The 15934-nt window shown below is 41.1% G+C and overlaps 1 protein-coding gene across 1 annotated transcript in view; it reads right to left on the reverse strand.

Annotated features, from left to right (window-relative positions):
• cemip (cell migration inducing hyaluronidase 1) overlaps positions 1–15934 on the reverse strand; it is a 215541-nt gene that overhangs the window by 179404 nt on the left and 20203 nt on the right. Inside the window, exon 2 of the mRNA XM_080501910.1 lies at positions 3708–3771. The gene's annotated coding sequence lies outside the window, so the exon portion shown is untranslated. The remainder of the gene's footprint in view (positions 1–3707; positions 3772–15934) is intronic.

Genomic DNA, 15934 nt, shown 5'->3' on the forward strand with positions numbered 1-15934 from the left:
TCTTTTGTGATATGAATATTGCAAATGTCGATGTCAATCACAATAAATTTAATATATATCAAAGCAATCATGAAAAATTAGTCTATTTTGAAATTGGTGTTCCATCTTCTTCTCATTCTTATAATTTAGATTCTCTTAAAATTAGTTAACAAAACCACTCTAGTATATTGTACAACACTGTAGTTTTGATGTATATTTGACAACTGAATAAATAAAGTGTCGAAGTGGGCAAACAACCAGCCTGAAGAAGGAATGGAAACATGAGAAAATATGTTCCAGATGGGATTAAAGTCAGAGTGTAGGAACTATTCAAATTATTTAACCCCTCCTGGAGGAATAAATCCCATCTGAGTCACACTTTCAGTTTATGAGTGTAGTTTTGTACAATGCAAATCTTTCTTAGTGCGGCTGTAAGTGTAAGCACAGATTAGCTCTCAGCTAATCTGATTTTATCCCATTGTTATTGTTCTGTGGTGGATTGGATTCATTTAGTCTCATTCGGCTTCCAATTTATGGAATTACATGTCAGGTTAATAAAGGGAACGCTAAAGTGACGTGACTATAAATTAAGGGAGGTGCAGAGAGATGGATGATGGATACAGAGAGGAAGGGGAGATGCAGCAAGACGTGGGACGGTGACGTGGCGGAGCGGCTCAGCCAGTCATCTTATCCCGGGCTGACATGAAGTGTCACGATTTAATACATCCGTCTTCAATCACGGCCGAAAAGGCTGCGAGCCGCCGGCAGCTTCCCCGAGCAGGCCTGGCACCGGACCACAAATCCATCAGGTGGTACAAAGAGAGCGAAGGGAAAAAAGATGGATTTCCCGTTATAAAACAATCTTGTGTCTGGCTAAAAACAGGAATCCATCATTTGGAATAAAGATTGGGTCTTGGCCTGACTTTTAAAGGAATTAGAAGAGGCCACAGAAGAGGGGATAAATAGGAGGGAGAGAATAAAAAGAAAATCCTTGAGTGTAAGTGAAGCCTGGGTGGGGGGGGGGGGGGGGGGGGGGGGGGGGGGGGGGGGGGGTCGTCGTTAAAAATCTGCACAGATACTGTAAAGCTGACTGTAAACATGCTGCACATTATTGAGCATTATGCTGCACTCCGCCGTGCGGATGAATCCTTCTCCTCCAACACTCAGAACCACAACACAAATTCATTTTTCACGTGTGGAGATTTGTATTCTGAAAACGCGCGTGTATCATTTGTGGGGCGATGAAATGGGCCTGCATGTTTGTGCTGCAGAGTTTGTTTTTCTCTCAGTGAGTCTGCAGGAGCACGCATATCTATACTCATCGAGTCAAGTCAGGTGCTGCACAGGGGTGAAGTGGTGAGCTATGAAGGCGTTTGCATGTTCTCCCCTGCTGATACGAGCCTGAGACTTTCAAGGGAGATCCACTGGTGGATGCGAATCAACACTCAGGTGTGAATGTGTCTATTTGGCCACGTTGGCCAAAGTTTCAAGTGGAAATGCATCATATTTGCTTCAGAAAAGTTTTGCATTTACACTGCAAGGTTATGAAAATGATTCAAAAATTGCAGAAATGCTAAAACAATATGAAGTTGGCATGCCAGGCCACAAGTGCTTGTTAGTGCTGCTGTTTGTGTAATGAAATCACACACACATGCAGCAGAGAACAATACCCTATAAGCATTAACAATGGGAGAACATGGACACTCACTGACTGTCAACTATAAAACTATCAAGTCCCCAGAGAAAATGGACATCAGAGTCATGACACTCTGGAGGAAACATTGTTATTGTCCATCCACTGAGCATGTGCAGAACAACTATTTACTACGGCTGTGACGCAGATGCGCAGTGAGAAGCATTTTAGAAAAGTTATGTTTCCCCTCCTGCTTCCACAGAGACAACCCCAGAGCATTTTCCAAAAAGTTTCAATTACCCTCGTTTGCACGAAGAGACTGTTTTGAAAAGGTTTCACCTTGGGAACCTTTTTTAGTGGTTTTGAGGACCGTTGTCGTGGAAACGGACACTCAAAACGTTACGAAAGTTTTCCATATTCACACATCGTGGTGGAAACCGGGCCATTATGGGATGTACTGGTGACTTCTTTTGCCCAATGGTAGGTGGGATGAAGCCCTCTGCAACACTTGAAGTGGCGCAGATCACAACTAAGTATCAATCCTTCCATGTCAAACAGCTGGGTTGTAACAATAAAAGACATATGAAAACACTGAAAGTCAATGTGTGTATGATGGTGTCAGAGTAAAGCCTGAAACCTCTTTTTTTTATTGGAAATATCTAGATTCTGTGGGATCAAATATTATCCGTTTTGTTCCCCCACCAGCAGCATCAGACCTGCGATCACCACATCCACTTGTGCAGACAGTGCACTGATCCGTGACGGCGGGCTCGGCTGTTTTAAAATGACCAAGGACGTTCACATGTTGGAGGAGAATATTTCTCCTCCTGCAGACGAAAAGTGAGAGCAGCTTGTTCTTCTGTGGGCAAAAGCCGAACATTTGTTATTCATATAACATCCAAGTATAAGGGGAGCACATGTATGAGGGGACAAAGCCTCGAAACAAGCTCAGGAGAGGAAACAGTACGAGATAAGTGTCCATAATGAGCATAAATGATTAATTGCTCCAGGATTATTTATTGGAATGCAGCGCACATAATGCGAATTTAACGCCTCAGTTATTTTGTAAAAACTGATTTTTGTCCTCGGACGAACGCGTACTTCCCAGAGGAATCACAAAATAAAGGCAGTTCTTCAGCATCCTGAGCGCTGAACCTGCTGCTGAAGAGATCCTCGGTCCAACATTCCTCAAGTCAAATATTTCCTGGCTGGAGAAAACAATCGGAGAGGGGTCGCCTCGATTCACATGTACAGACGGATGTGTGACGGACAGATAAGATGGAGGAGAAGCACAGCTGTCCGTCTGAGTCGTCTCTTTCATCCATAATTTACATATTGTATTTCCACATTCACAAGGGAATTTTAAAGTTTCCTCAGGCAGTGGGTCTGTTTTTCTCATTTTCACAAGTATTACCTATCGTTTTAAAGCACTTCTTATGTTTCGGATATTTTCATTGTACATAATGGACACCGTCGCAAAATTGTGAGGGGAAAATACACATCAAATCCAATACATGAGATTTTTTTTTTTTATATGTCAACAACATATTAGAAACAAAAATACAACCAGCGCAGACTTTTTTGATTATAATAGAATTGCAGTTAACAAAAAGAAAAATAAGGTGAAAAGTACACTTAACCCTTGATTGACCAAAGAACCAGAGTAACGTCTTAATTTCTTAACATTTGGACCCAACTGTGGGTTCAGTTTCAGCAGCTTGGGTCCATTTTGAGAATACATGACAACATCTGTTTTAAACTTTTCATAATATCATAAAAACTAGTTTGGTTTTACTGTCAACATTGTACTTTTTATAATTTTTTTAAAGTAAAAAAATGCGAACGACTGCTAATATCTGTTCACATGCAGTGTATCGTTTACCTCTGTCAGCATGGAGTATTAACTATTCACAGAATTTGTTTTTTGTTTATAAAATATACAACTGTAGAAGTGGCAGGGAAAAGCCTTCGGTGATAACTTTGCATGATGTCTGAAATGTTCAAGCCCAGTTTGAATCTTTTTTTCATTTATATAAAAGAAGAGCTTTCATGTCATTGTTGGCGAGTTTCTCTGTATCACAAACTGTTCACTTACCAGGGTCGACGTCTTCTTTCACTTTTTTCTCTGTGCGGTCACGTCTTTTACATCAAGTCGTCATCTGTGGAGGTTCAACAACAAAAAACAAGGCAGGTTAGAGACTGTAAAGAGGAGGACATTGGAAATAGTTCTCCCTGATATTTGAGAATGAATCGTGATAAGAAGGAGATAACATGAATGGACAGTTAAACACATTATTCGAACTGAATGTAATGGAATAAACAAACATATTGAAAATACAAGGGAGGCCATAAAACTCCCTCACTCATCCTCTCCCCCAGCAGGAGATAAATGATGACACACCAAACGCAAGAAACTTGAAATATGAGAAAAAGTATGCAAGAGCAGCTACAGAACGCTTTGTTGCTGTATATCCCTCTTTGAATCAACACAAATGTCCACCTGTTTGAATCCCAGGCTCGGAAACATTAACAAGTTTTTTTTTTTTTTTTTTCATGTGGTTAGTTGTTCATTCTCACAACAGCACCGATCCATCGTTTGATTCTCAGCAGCTCACAGAAGAGCCGTGCGCTGACCCATGCTGCACCGGGGAAGTGAAGCGCACACTTCACAGCAGCTCCATAAGAAAGCACTCCTTAATGCTTTTCTTTTTTTCTCTCGACAGGAGCTTGAAAAAAAAAAAAAAAAAAGAACCTCAGTCACCATTTCTCAGCAAACTCCAGGCCCCATCTGCCACCTCGTCCAAACGGTAAAAAGCTTCTCTGATAGAAAATGTTGGAAGTTAATCTAATTCATTAGCTTTTGTGCTTGATCCAAAAAAACACTTGCTTCAGGTACAAAACAAGTTGAGGCTCTAACTCCATGATGAAGGGACTTCAAACAAACTTCCAAACCATTTTCAGACTGTTTGAACAGACGGGTGACCACAGGTGGTGGTAAAGGTGTCTGTAAGAGCCCTTATTAATTTTCTTCTCTACCGGATTCATCAGGACGGAGGTGTTCAGGAGGCGTGAGTCCACTCCGATCAGCACAGAGTGGAAGGTAGAACCTGGAGAAGACACCAGTTTATCACAGAGCTGTCACGATGAGCCAAGTGGTGCTGTTGGTTGTTTCGTAATTAAACCAAGCACACATGCGCACAGAGAACAATACCCCATAAACATTAACAATGGGAGGACGTTTCCATGATGACTGAGTCAGAGCGTTGACAAAAGAGTACACTGTGGAAGCAATTTTCCAAAAGTTTAAAAAATGGCTCTGAGCACTGTTGTCATGTATAAAGGATCTGGACCCTTCTTCTGCTGAACCAGTAAGCCATGTCCACTCCCATACAAAAGCAAAGTGCAGTTCTGCCCTCGATACGAGACCTTGTACTTTGGTACCATTTCTAGTCCCAGTTATCACATTATAATCACCCCAGATGGTTTTATGGCCACATGACAGGTCTATAATCCTGACATGACTGTTTTGAGTAGTTTTTTTGGGCGTACTTGCACCGATATTCTTGAAAGCACGAATCTTTCCTATACCCAAGTACATGTTTCCTCATATTGCTTGAATGGCTCACTCTCAAGACAATCCAACAACACTCTGCAGCAACAAGCAAACAATTACTGTGTCAAATCCAACTTAAAAACAAAATTATGTCAGACATATTTCTTTGTTGGTACAAGTGAATGACATTAAATCCATTTAAACTGTTCCTGCCTGTAGCTTGATTACCATGTTGCCAAGTGGATATAAATACCGTGTGACAAGTATACAGAGGCAGTTAGTCCAAACAAAATTAAAATGATCTCAACGTGTTGACTACTTGACTGAGTTTAGAGCATTTTGGCTTGTAATGACTGTTTAAAGTGCCTTCATGATCCATTAATATGATTGTGGAGCTCAACTGAATGTCATAATACTTTTTATGCATGGCAACAAAAAACAAAATTTGTTCTTTTCAGCCATACTTCAAGTCTTCGCCTGTCACAGTGATCAAGTTTAGTGTTTCGCTAAACTTGATCACGTATTGTTTCGTATTTCGCTGCAAGTCCACACAACGCTGCCTAACCGAGGGAGGTCGTTCTGCTCTCTGGCCGACATCAATCTAATGAGCAACGAGGCTCAAGTTCAGCCTTTATTTCCGCCTGGGCCACCCTCCGCAACGTAGAAAAGAGTCTGCATTGTGGTGAGGATACATTTGAAGCACATGTATAGCATTGAATATTCAATTTCCATAACATGTGAAAAGCAACTCCACAGTCAGTTGGTCTCCACAGTCAGATAGTATTGTTCCTTCAAGCCAAGTTGTAAATAGAGCACTGCAATATGGTTCTAACCTTCACATTCTTGTCAACACACAGCCAGTGTGACTACGTTTTATTTCCAGCGCTGACCCCTATAAGAAGAAGTGAACTCTTCCTCCAGCACAAATGTTAAGTTTGAACAATCGATGATCGCTGGTTAAAAGACTTGTTTGCAGTGTAGCAAAACCAATCAATGAAAAGGAAACCACAAATGGGAGGTGTGCATGGGAATCTTTCTAACATCCGTTGGAGAGAAAAAAGCAGTGAAATAAAGTTTTTGAAATACTAGATCATCGTCCAGCCGTTCATCCTGAATTCCCCAAACAAACAACTGGCAGGTGAGAAGCTTGTTAAACACTGCAGCTGCCAGGGACAGAGAGGAGCTTGCTTCGGCCAGAACAGTTAAGCTGTGCCCCACAAAACAAGAACAATGGGTTGACACATTAAAAAGCACCGGACAGAAGCCACAAAGTCGGATTCATTTCTATATAAAACTAAATTAGACCTTTAATCCAGATGATTTACAACTTTGGACAAAAAAAAAAAAAAATTCCCATCTTTATTCAACATCAGAGCTCAAATATGTACCTACAGAGTGGACACTTGACCTTGCATTTTTAACTGACATTACCGGGAAACAAAACCAGCTGAATTCTGAGCGGCAAGGCAAAGGGAAGACTGTGGCTGATATAGGTTTACAAAGAAAAATGGTGCTGCACTTTCCCGATGTGCAGTCGGTACTGAAAGACAATGCTTCTGCATCTGAGACATTTGACAAAGTTGCAGAAGAGTACAGTGAAGTCATACACAGACTTGGGCAGCAAGAGTTTGAGAATAGGTTTTGTGATGTGACCTTGATCAAGTTGAGCCATTTGTGTCATTCATTTCCAATCCTTCCATGAATGTGGACATACTGTAACATGCATTGCTGAGCAACTAAGTGCAACATTCAACTTGGATGCTGGACAGGTGGAGATTGAAATACTAACAATGCAAAATAACCTCCACCTCAAAGTGTACAAGGCAGCACCAAACCTTTGGTGCCTCGTTGACACAGAAAGGTACAGTGATGTGTGCACAGCAGCTATTAAGGTTGCCAGCCTGTTTGGTTCAACCGATTTCTGCGAATCGGCGTGAACTTCATCAAGGACAAACACAGAACATGCCTCACTGATGCACATCTGCAAGACCCACTCAGAGTTGCAGTGTCCAGTTACAGACCAGATTACAACACACTGGTGAACAGCATGCAAAGCCAGTGTTCCCATTAGAAACACGTTGTCAGTGGCTACATGGTGGCGTCATGGAAAAGTTGAAATGTTGTAAATAGAGGTTAAATTAATGAAAAATTGTGTTCAATTCAAATGTGTGCACAAAATGTAACGGTTATAATTTTGTTAAAAATGACCAGATTTGTTTATTTTTTTGAAAATGTGATGTCATTTAATTAAAAATATGAAAGTACATTTTTCTTAAACATTAAATAATGTATAACTTTTCAAACATGGTGCAACACAGTTCATGATTTATTAAATCGGTTTGTCAGTGTCAGTGAAGATTTTTTTCAGGACATATTTGCTATTGAAATTATATTTCCATGTTTATTTTACTGAGATTAATAGAAATAAAGTGTTGAGTATGTTATCCGTTTCCCACCTTAAGTCATTGTTGATAATTATTGTGAGAAATCATTAATGTGATCAGTGTCTTCACGGAGATGAGTATCTTTAATAAAATGATATATAACTAAAGACAAAGAGCAAATTTGTTATTTAAGAGGAGTGTGTTAAACTGGTAGCCCTTTGTATGACTCGGTACCTATGAAGTGGCTCCCAGTTTGAAAAAGTTTGGTGACCCCTGCTTTAGAGGACAATCGGTAATTGTCCAACTCTTCGCCGATTATCGATTGTCCTCCTCTACAACTGACCAATTAACTGGTTGAGCCCTATTTTCTAACATGGTGTGGTCATTCTCTGCTCCAAGGCAAATGGTGGCTCAGAGCCCCAGAAAACTCTGGGCCCAAAAGGAAACTCAAGTCAAACCAGTGAGGCCATGACAACTCCGTAAGTGTGGATCAGTCATTAAAAGGCGCAAGCTCCCCCAACATGACAAGGGAAGAACAGGTGTAGAAGTAGATTTTAAATCACTGACCATAAAACCAGAACAAAGCAGAGAAGAAAATTAACAAGAGACTGAATTAGTATGACCACTGACAGGTGACATGATAAAGAGACAGTGATCTTCACTTCAACTGTTAGTGGGGGAGGGATACCAAAAAAGAAAGGATACTCTGAACTGCATTGAACATTTTGTATGTCTGAGAAGAAGAAAATTGACATGTATATAGTTTGAGTCAGTTTGATGAGGGCCATTAATGAAGATGTGACGACCGGCTCCGATGATAGCCAAAACTGCAGGCACAGCAGGGTGTTCCCAGTCTGCAATGGTCTGTGCTGATCAAAAAAGTGGTTTGGAAACAGTCGTGTCGGCGAAGGCTCTAATGACTGATGTGGTCTCGTCTCCCATCTTCCAGCTCGAAAGCATCTTCTATACTATCTTGGTCCCAGTTTCCACAAGCTCTCTTCGGGGGTCAAGAAGAGTCTGTAGGCAGGCGCTCACAATTGCAACTAGGAGGAGAAAACAGTACAAAGTAGACCATCTTTCTAAAGTATGTACTCCTATCGCAGCTTTTTTCTGACCTGCCACCCCACACACTGAAATATCTTTTAATGAACATGGCTGATCCGTTGCAGTGGCAGAATAGTTCCTCACGTAATCTAACGCAAACGCCTCAGTGGTGGTCTGACAGGCGAGTCCGCAACCGAGCGCAAACGCTCCGTGACATCAGCCATGTCAAATACCTCAAGCATGCGGCACAAGATATTTCAATCAGATAGAAGTAACCGTGTATGATTATGTCTCATAATTTAACTGACTGGACTGTGTGTGTTCAGAAGTTCAATCAGGTCATCTTCAGATCTCGCACACAGAGACGCCGTATCCAAGCATCGGCTCGAATGTCCTCTGACAAACCACGACAGCTCCACAGCTGGTCCGCCTCACGTCGTCACCACATACCATCGTTGTGCACGCTGTGATGAGACGCAGGAGCCAAGAATCTGTATGCTGAACCTGAATCGTTTCAAAGGGACCTGTTGTGGCTCCACTGTTTGTTCTCTGCCTTTGTACGATTCCCCCAAGGCGATCAGACGCACTCGGCTTCCACCGCCGTGGGCTGAGCGTGGAGATCAGCTCGACACCACGTATTCTAAAACCTGCACATTAAAAGCAACCGAGTGTCCCAATGTGGGCTGATTAAATTACAGTTCAAGCATGACATTCTCACCGGTAAATTTGTTTAATGTTACTTATTCCACGTTAATGCCTGCTGTCCATGACAATCACCTGTATATTTCACACTGTTTGGGTTTTCATCTGGGGATTTATTGACTTTTTATTGACGTGCCTACTGTGCCCTCAGACTGTGTTGGAAGAAATTTCATTATGCCTTTAGCTTGTTTATAAGTATTTTCAGCTTCTTTTCTTCAGGCAAGTAGATATTTGTAACATTTTACAAAAGCCTACTTGCAAGAAGAGACGAAAGAGAAATCATTTGTAAGTTCTAAAGACTTCCTGTGGCAAATCCTTTAGACCCCTTCTCAATTGATGGATTGTTGACCTACAGTATAGTATCTTGGTTTGACAATGCCTTTTCCCATATTTGAGTAAAAAGGAATGACAATAAAATCTTAGAATTCGATACAAGTTCCCAAACCACTGCTTTTTGGTTTGTTTTTTCAAAGGTATATGTGGGTATAAAGTGTATACCCATTTAATTTTCAGTCAGCATTGCGTACACCCACTTCCAAATGCCCCATGATGCACCACTCAGCAGTATGTATGAGCCAGTTTGCCCATTTTTTCCCCCTAGATTGATGAAGCCGTGACCCGCCTTACTCTATTTCTAATTAGTGTTCACCGATTTGACTGGCTAATCAGCTGAAGGCTGACGAGCCAATCAGAGTAAGAGTAGGGTGGGTAAATATTGGCAAATATTGCTAACCAGCAAATTATACCAAAATGATGCGACAGTGAATAAACACTATGAAGGAATGTTAAGTAAACAGTCGTGTAAAATGCTACAGTTTCAAAAAAAGAAAGAAAAAAAAGCATTTATGGGCTGCTTTAAAAGCGTGCAAATATTGAGCGTATACCCACTTCTCTAGGGATCGGCACACCGCTGGTTGCGAGTTAAAAATCTAAATGAGATTCGATGTTGATATAGTCATAACATTAAAACTCACATACTCTTGTATGGCTTGTGCAAATGGGGGCAACATCTTTATGTTCTACATGTTACAGCCATGAACTTTCACAATGGTCTGATAATAAAACAGTAAAATCTCAAAGTATGTTGCTTGCGTTCTTCTGCCTTCATCGGAAACGTCCAAGATGTTTCAAGATGGCATATCTGATGACGACCATCCAAACATGTCAAAGGTGCATTTTAAGAAACTGCTTGCCTGAAAAGAAGAAAGCAAAATACTTGAGAACAAAATGAACTTAATCAAACTAGTAAAATCTCCAGTGCATAAAACCTCTCTGGTGACTTATCCAGGTGTACTGTGCCTTCACCCACAGTCTGCTGGGATCATCTCCTACACCTATGATCCTTTCGTAATTTCAGAAAAAAAAATGCACAAGTAAAACACCCACCTTCTTTTAAAAACTGGCTGCAAAAACGTTTTTTTCTTGCAACCACAGCGTTCACAAACAAGTGGATCCTGGAGGGACTGTACAAAGTGACGACAGTAGGCCTGTGTTACAAGCTTCACTCAGGTTTTGAATGATGCTGCTGTTTACCAGGCAGGGGAGTAACGTCGTCTGCGCTGGATTTTTAAGCTTGGCTCATAGCGAAAGCTGAAAGTGAGACGCTCCCTGCCTCCGCCGCTTTGATTTGACGTGCTATAAAAAGGACTACTGTTGTTGCCTGTTGTGGTAAAAGACCTGCTGACAGCTGCTGACATCTCTCCTACTTGTAAAAACAACCTTCAAAACCAAGAATGGTTTCCACCTTTTTTCCTCCCATTGAGCACCCCCCAGAGTGCCTCTAAAAAACATCTGTGGACCTGTTTACCCATTTTTGATTTTCCAGAACGTTACAGTGAGCCAAACATTGGCAGACAGACCTATTCTCAACAACATACATACATAAAGTGTCTCATCCTGGTTTTATTAAGACAAGTGCAAATCTAGTTTTGTCTACATCAGAGCAGGCAAAGCATCGGACAGCCGTGAGAACTCTGGCACCCCTCGAAAGACGTACTGATTTACAGGTTAGGGACCACTGTTAAACCCATCATTGACAATTGATTAACATATATCTGTTAAGGGAGAATTTCACCACTAGAATGCTGTTCAAGAATATTTCAAGGCCTACTTTTTTGTGCCTCATTTACATGTCGACAGAAAATGTCACTAAGAGTATGCAGATGAATGGTATGGATATTATTGACGGGGGGGACTGGTATGTAAAGATGGGAACAACTGATAAATTGTTTACACCACATTGAGTTGTAAAGATGTGCTTTAGATGTTTCAGAGCCATCGAGTAAAAAAGTGATTTAAAAGTCATATTACCCAACCAGACTCTCTGTTTCGCTCCAATAACATGAAATCAAGTCACATTCATGATGGAGCTTTCCGTTCCTGAGAAGAAAAACAGCAGCATTTTATCTGAGAAGAAACACTTACCTGACCTCAGTCTGTTTGAACGTTTTATACAAACGTGAACCAGGGACACTTTCAGAAGGCTAGTGAGTGAGAAATTACACAGACCTTGCCGGAGTTCCTAATCCCATCAGAGTTTTCTGTTCCTGTAAGATATCGCACAGAGTCCCACAACACTTCCTTTCCCTGCCATTGTGTGACAAACAAACAGGTTGATATGGAACAGAGGACTAATGAATGAAGCTTGATTTCTGCTTCACAACAATAAGTATTTAACTGCGTTAATTGTTTGGCTGCAGGTGAATGCTTAAGAGGCCGGCAGCCTGCGGTCAACACTCTGCCAAAGCTGCTTTTCTTCATTAAGAATACCCTGCAGGATGGAGGCTCGCCTTAATTGGATGTGTGTGGGCTTTTTTTTTTTTTTTTTCTTCCTCCAGGTTTTGAGAATGATTGTCTATTAGTAGAACCGTAAATCCTCCACCGAGGGTCCTGACAAAGCACAGCCAGGGAGCCGGGGAGCCGGGGATTTCTCTGCGGACGTGAGCTCCGGCCTACGCTCCTGCCTCGGGGACAACTTAGGATTGTGCGGCCAACAGTAGCTAAAGCTCGTTGGCACCGAGCCGACTCGCCCCGAGGCCCGGCTGACATAACTGGCCCCCTGTGTGGAAATAACTCAGCGGTGCCTTCTGGGTTTAACAATGACAAACTTCACCACACATCAAAGTCAATTGGAGGAAATGAGAATCTCTCCGTTGATGTCTTGGATGGACTTCAAAACCCTGGTTAACGTATGAATTTGTTTAGATATTTTTACATTCGCTTCCTTTTAAGCAGTGCTGAGCTTGCACTTCTTTGAAAATAACATGCTGTCACATTGGAGCGTCAGGACGAGTCCATGAAGATCTCGGCTTTAAGTAATCGTCACACTTTTTCTGTTGTAATCACTCGAGACAGTCTCCTTTCTTATTTTAGATGGGCCCGGTTTATACAATGTTGTCATGTGAAAATGGAAAACTTTTGTTGCATTTTGGCTGTCCATTTACGTGACAACGGTGCTCAAAAGCACTGAAAACGCAACTTTTGAAAATGGATTCCAAAGGTGGAACTTTCTGAAAACACGTATCCATGTAAATGAGGGGAAAATGCAACTGTTCTGAATGCAATAGCAATCCAACTTCATCCTCCGTTGATATGAATGTCCGTATACTCCCCTTGCTAATGTTTATAGCATGTTGTTCTCTGCACATATGTGTGTGGTTTCATTACAAAAACAAACAGCATCTGTGGTTCAACAGAAAAACAACATCATTTTGAAGACATTGCTGTGTAAATGTAAAACTTTTACTGAAAAATAAAATGCCAAACACAATACATTGTCACTTGAAATTTTAGCGTGTAAAACAGCACCTACAATATGAAGAGATACTACTGAAATAACACAAACAATGTATGTGAACTACTTCAATCATTTCGGCCCTGATACAGTTGGTTTACAACAAACTTGAGAATGAGCAATCGCCAAACCATACAGTATGTGCATAATGTGTTAATCAACAAAAGAGACTCTGCATCGAAGGCCATTGAACAAACAAGCCAGAACTGGAAGATTTCTTCATTGTGTAAACAGCAAATCCAGATCAACAAACTACACAAAGAAACACATTTGAGTAAGAAAAGATAAACAATGACATTCCATACCATCCTGGGCACTGTTGATTAAACATCTACTTTGAAGATTAATAACTGCCGTCCATTTGTTTCACAATTCGGCAAAATCACTGGTCTGGCCTCCTTGAATGAATGTGTTGGTCCACAGTGAATTTGAATTGATATTTCATAAAGTGAACACCTTCACAGTGTAGCATCTGCCTGAAGGTGGACAAATTGTCTCCATTTTTAGGTTGGTGGAAGCTGCCAAAGGAACATCTTAATGAATGTCAGCACCTAGGGAGTAGTACACTCCCTCCACAGACGATACAGTTTGTCGTCATGCCTTCGCCACACAACATGGCGAGAGAGACATGAAACAAACGGAACTGCATTCTTCAGACATGGTAACCGTCTGTCATTATACTCTCAGAGATGAACAGAACAAGGGTCAAAACAACCCCCAAATCAAAATTTTTTCACATTTTGCATTGCCTTGTTGGAGCTGCATGACGGTGTAGGGCAGGGGTGGCCAACCCTGGTCCTCGAGAGCCGCGGTCCTGCACGTTTTAGATGTCTCCTCACATCAATACAGCTGACAGCAATTAGTGGCTCCTTGTCAAGCTTTCTGCAGAGCCTCATCATGACAACAGGTGTGTTTGAGCAGGGAAACATCTAAAACATGCAGGACTGCGGCTCTCGAGGACCAGGGTTGGCCACCCCTGGTGTAGGGGCACCTCACCTCAGAACAGGAAACACGAAGCTAACTCTCAGCCAGCCTTTTTATGTAGAGTTTGCATGTTATTCCTGTACATAGGTGAAGTATTCTTGAGGTTCTTTGGCAATAAGAAGTCTTTCTTGTAAGTTTATTGATCCCATATTGCTCACACGTATCAGCCTGCCCTTGACCTGATGTCATCTTGGACCAGCTCCTGCAATCCTAACATGGATAAAGTAGATGGAGAAGATACTTTTCCTCCATGTCAATGAGCCTCAAGATGCCAATAACGGTTTTTATGGTTTGCCATTTCGAGTTGCTCAGACCCAGCTTTCCCATCATTACCATTTAGTCCTTGTCAAAGTCGTTCAGATCTTTCTCAGTGTCCCATTTCATCAACTTCATTACATGTCTCACCTCCTGACAGATCCCACTGTAATGAGATAATTTAGCGTGTCAATGTTTTAATGTTGCGGCTGAACTGAGCGTGATTCAGCGTCAGAATATTGAATTTACAAACCGGTGCATTGACAACAACGTTCTGACCGGAATTAGATCACTACATTAATTATTAAAGTAATAAAGGAAACTCTGAATGGTAGCTGTTTTAATGGAGGGATAATGAAAAGGTCGACTCTAATTACTGCGTTAAACTGCTGAAAGAATATTTTAGATTAAACGGCCACACAGTTACAACCAGCTGCCGACCACTGGAGCCAATAGCCTCACATCAATCCCGCACAAAGTTATATTTAATACTCCCCGCCCCCAGTGGCTTTTTCAGCTGAAGTCATGAGATAAAAATTGCCAGAATATTTAAGCTTTTCCCCCCAGTTGCTTGGACATATATCCCTCAGTTGGGCACACACCACAGTTAGTGTGTATATCTTTGTAATGGCTATAGAAGCAGCCTCTGAAGGCTCCCCACAGTCCTGGGCCGACGTCTGTAATTACAGAGGCAGAGTTTTTAAGTAGGCACTTCAGACGAGCTGGATTATAAGTTATTTTGAGGTGTGTCAGTTTCTATGCAGGTCTCGGTCTCGTGTAAGCAAAGAATGGAAATTGTGTCTAAAAATATCAAATGGATCATAATGATATTGTTCTCGTGACCAAATTACACTTCGCTTTAGGGAAAATGCAGACCTACATCAGAGCGGAGCTATGACAGTGTTGAGAACCTGTCTGACTTCAAATGGAAGTCTCTCGTTGTAAAGTTCTTTAACACCAGACAAAATTAGCATCTTCCAGCAGATCAGATTTCAACTTTCAAGACTGCAATTGCATAAATGTACCTCTATTACAGTTTAACAGCAGGCTGCTGTTGTGAAACTCATGAAGAAGAAAAAGATCTGAAACTAATAAGGGTGAATATATTTGTCAAGCTCAGCTCTGGGAGACAGAATATATAGTCTATATAGACTATATATTCTACTGCATGGGGTCTGTAACCTGCAAGCTCTAAAGCCTCATGTGGTTCTTTGGCTCTTTGAAGCATTCAATAAATTATAACCAAATAAGCATTTTATCTTTTAATTCTATATTGTTTACACACCAGTCATGTTCAAAATGACTTTCATTTCTTGGATTAAAAAAAGCACTAAAATTGGAAAAAGTGCAAAAATGATTAGAAAGAAATATAGAGCTTAAAAATGAAAAACCTAGGCAAAACTGCTTGGGAAAGAGATAAAATGCATAATATGGTGAAAATGTCCTCTCTGTGTATACATATTAGCCACAGCTATAAGTCTTAGTTTGTAAAGCATATTAAATAAATGTTTGATTGAATCCTGTGTAGGGCAATACTTAATGTATAAAGTGTTTCTATTCTTTTCTAAAATGTCAAAATTGATTAAGGACAAAAACATCTGAAAATA

This window comes from Blennius ocellaris (assembly GCF_963422515.1).
Source record: "Blennius ocellaris genome assembly, chromosome: 1".
NCBI classification, from domain to species: domain Eukaryota; kingdom Metazoa; phylum Chordata; class Actinopteri; order Blenniiformes; family Blenniidae; genus Blennius; species Blennius ocellaris.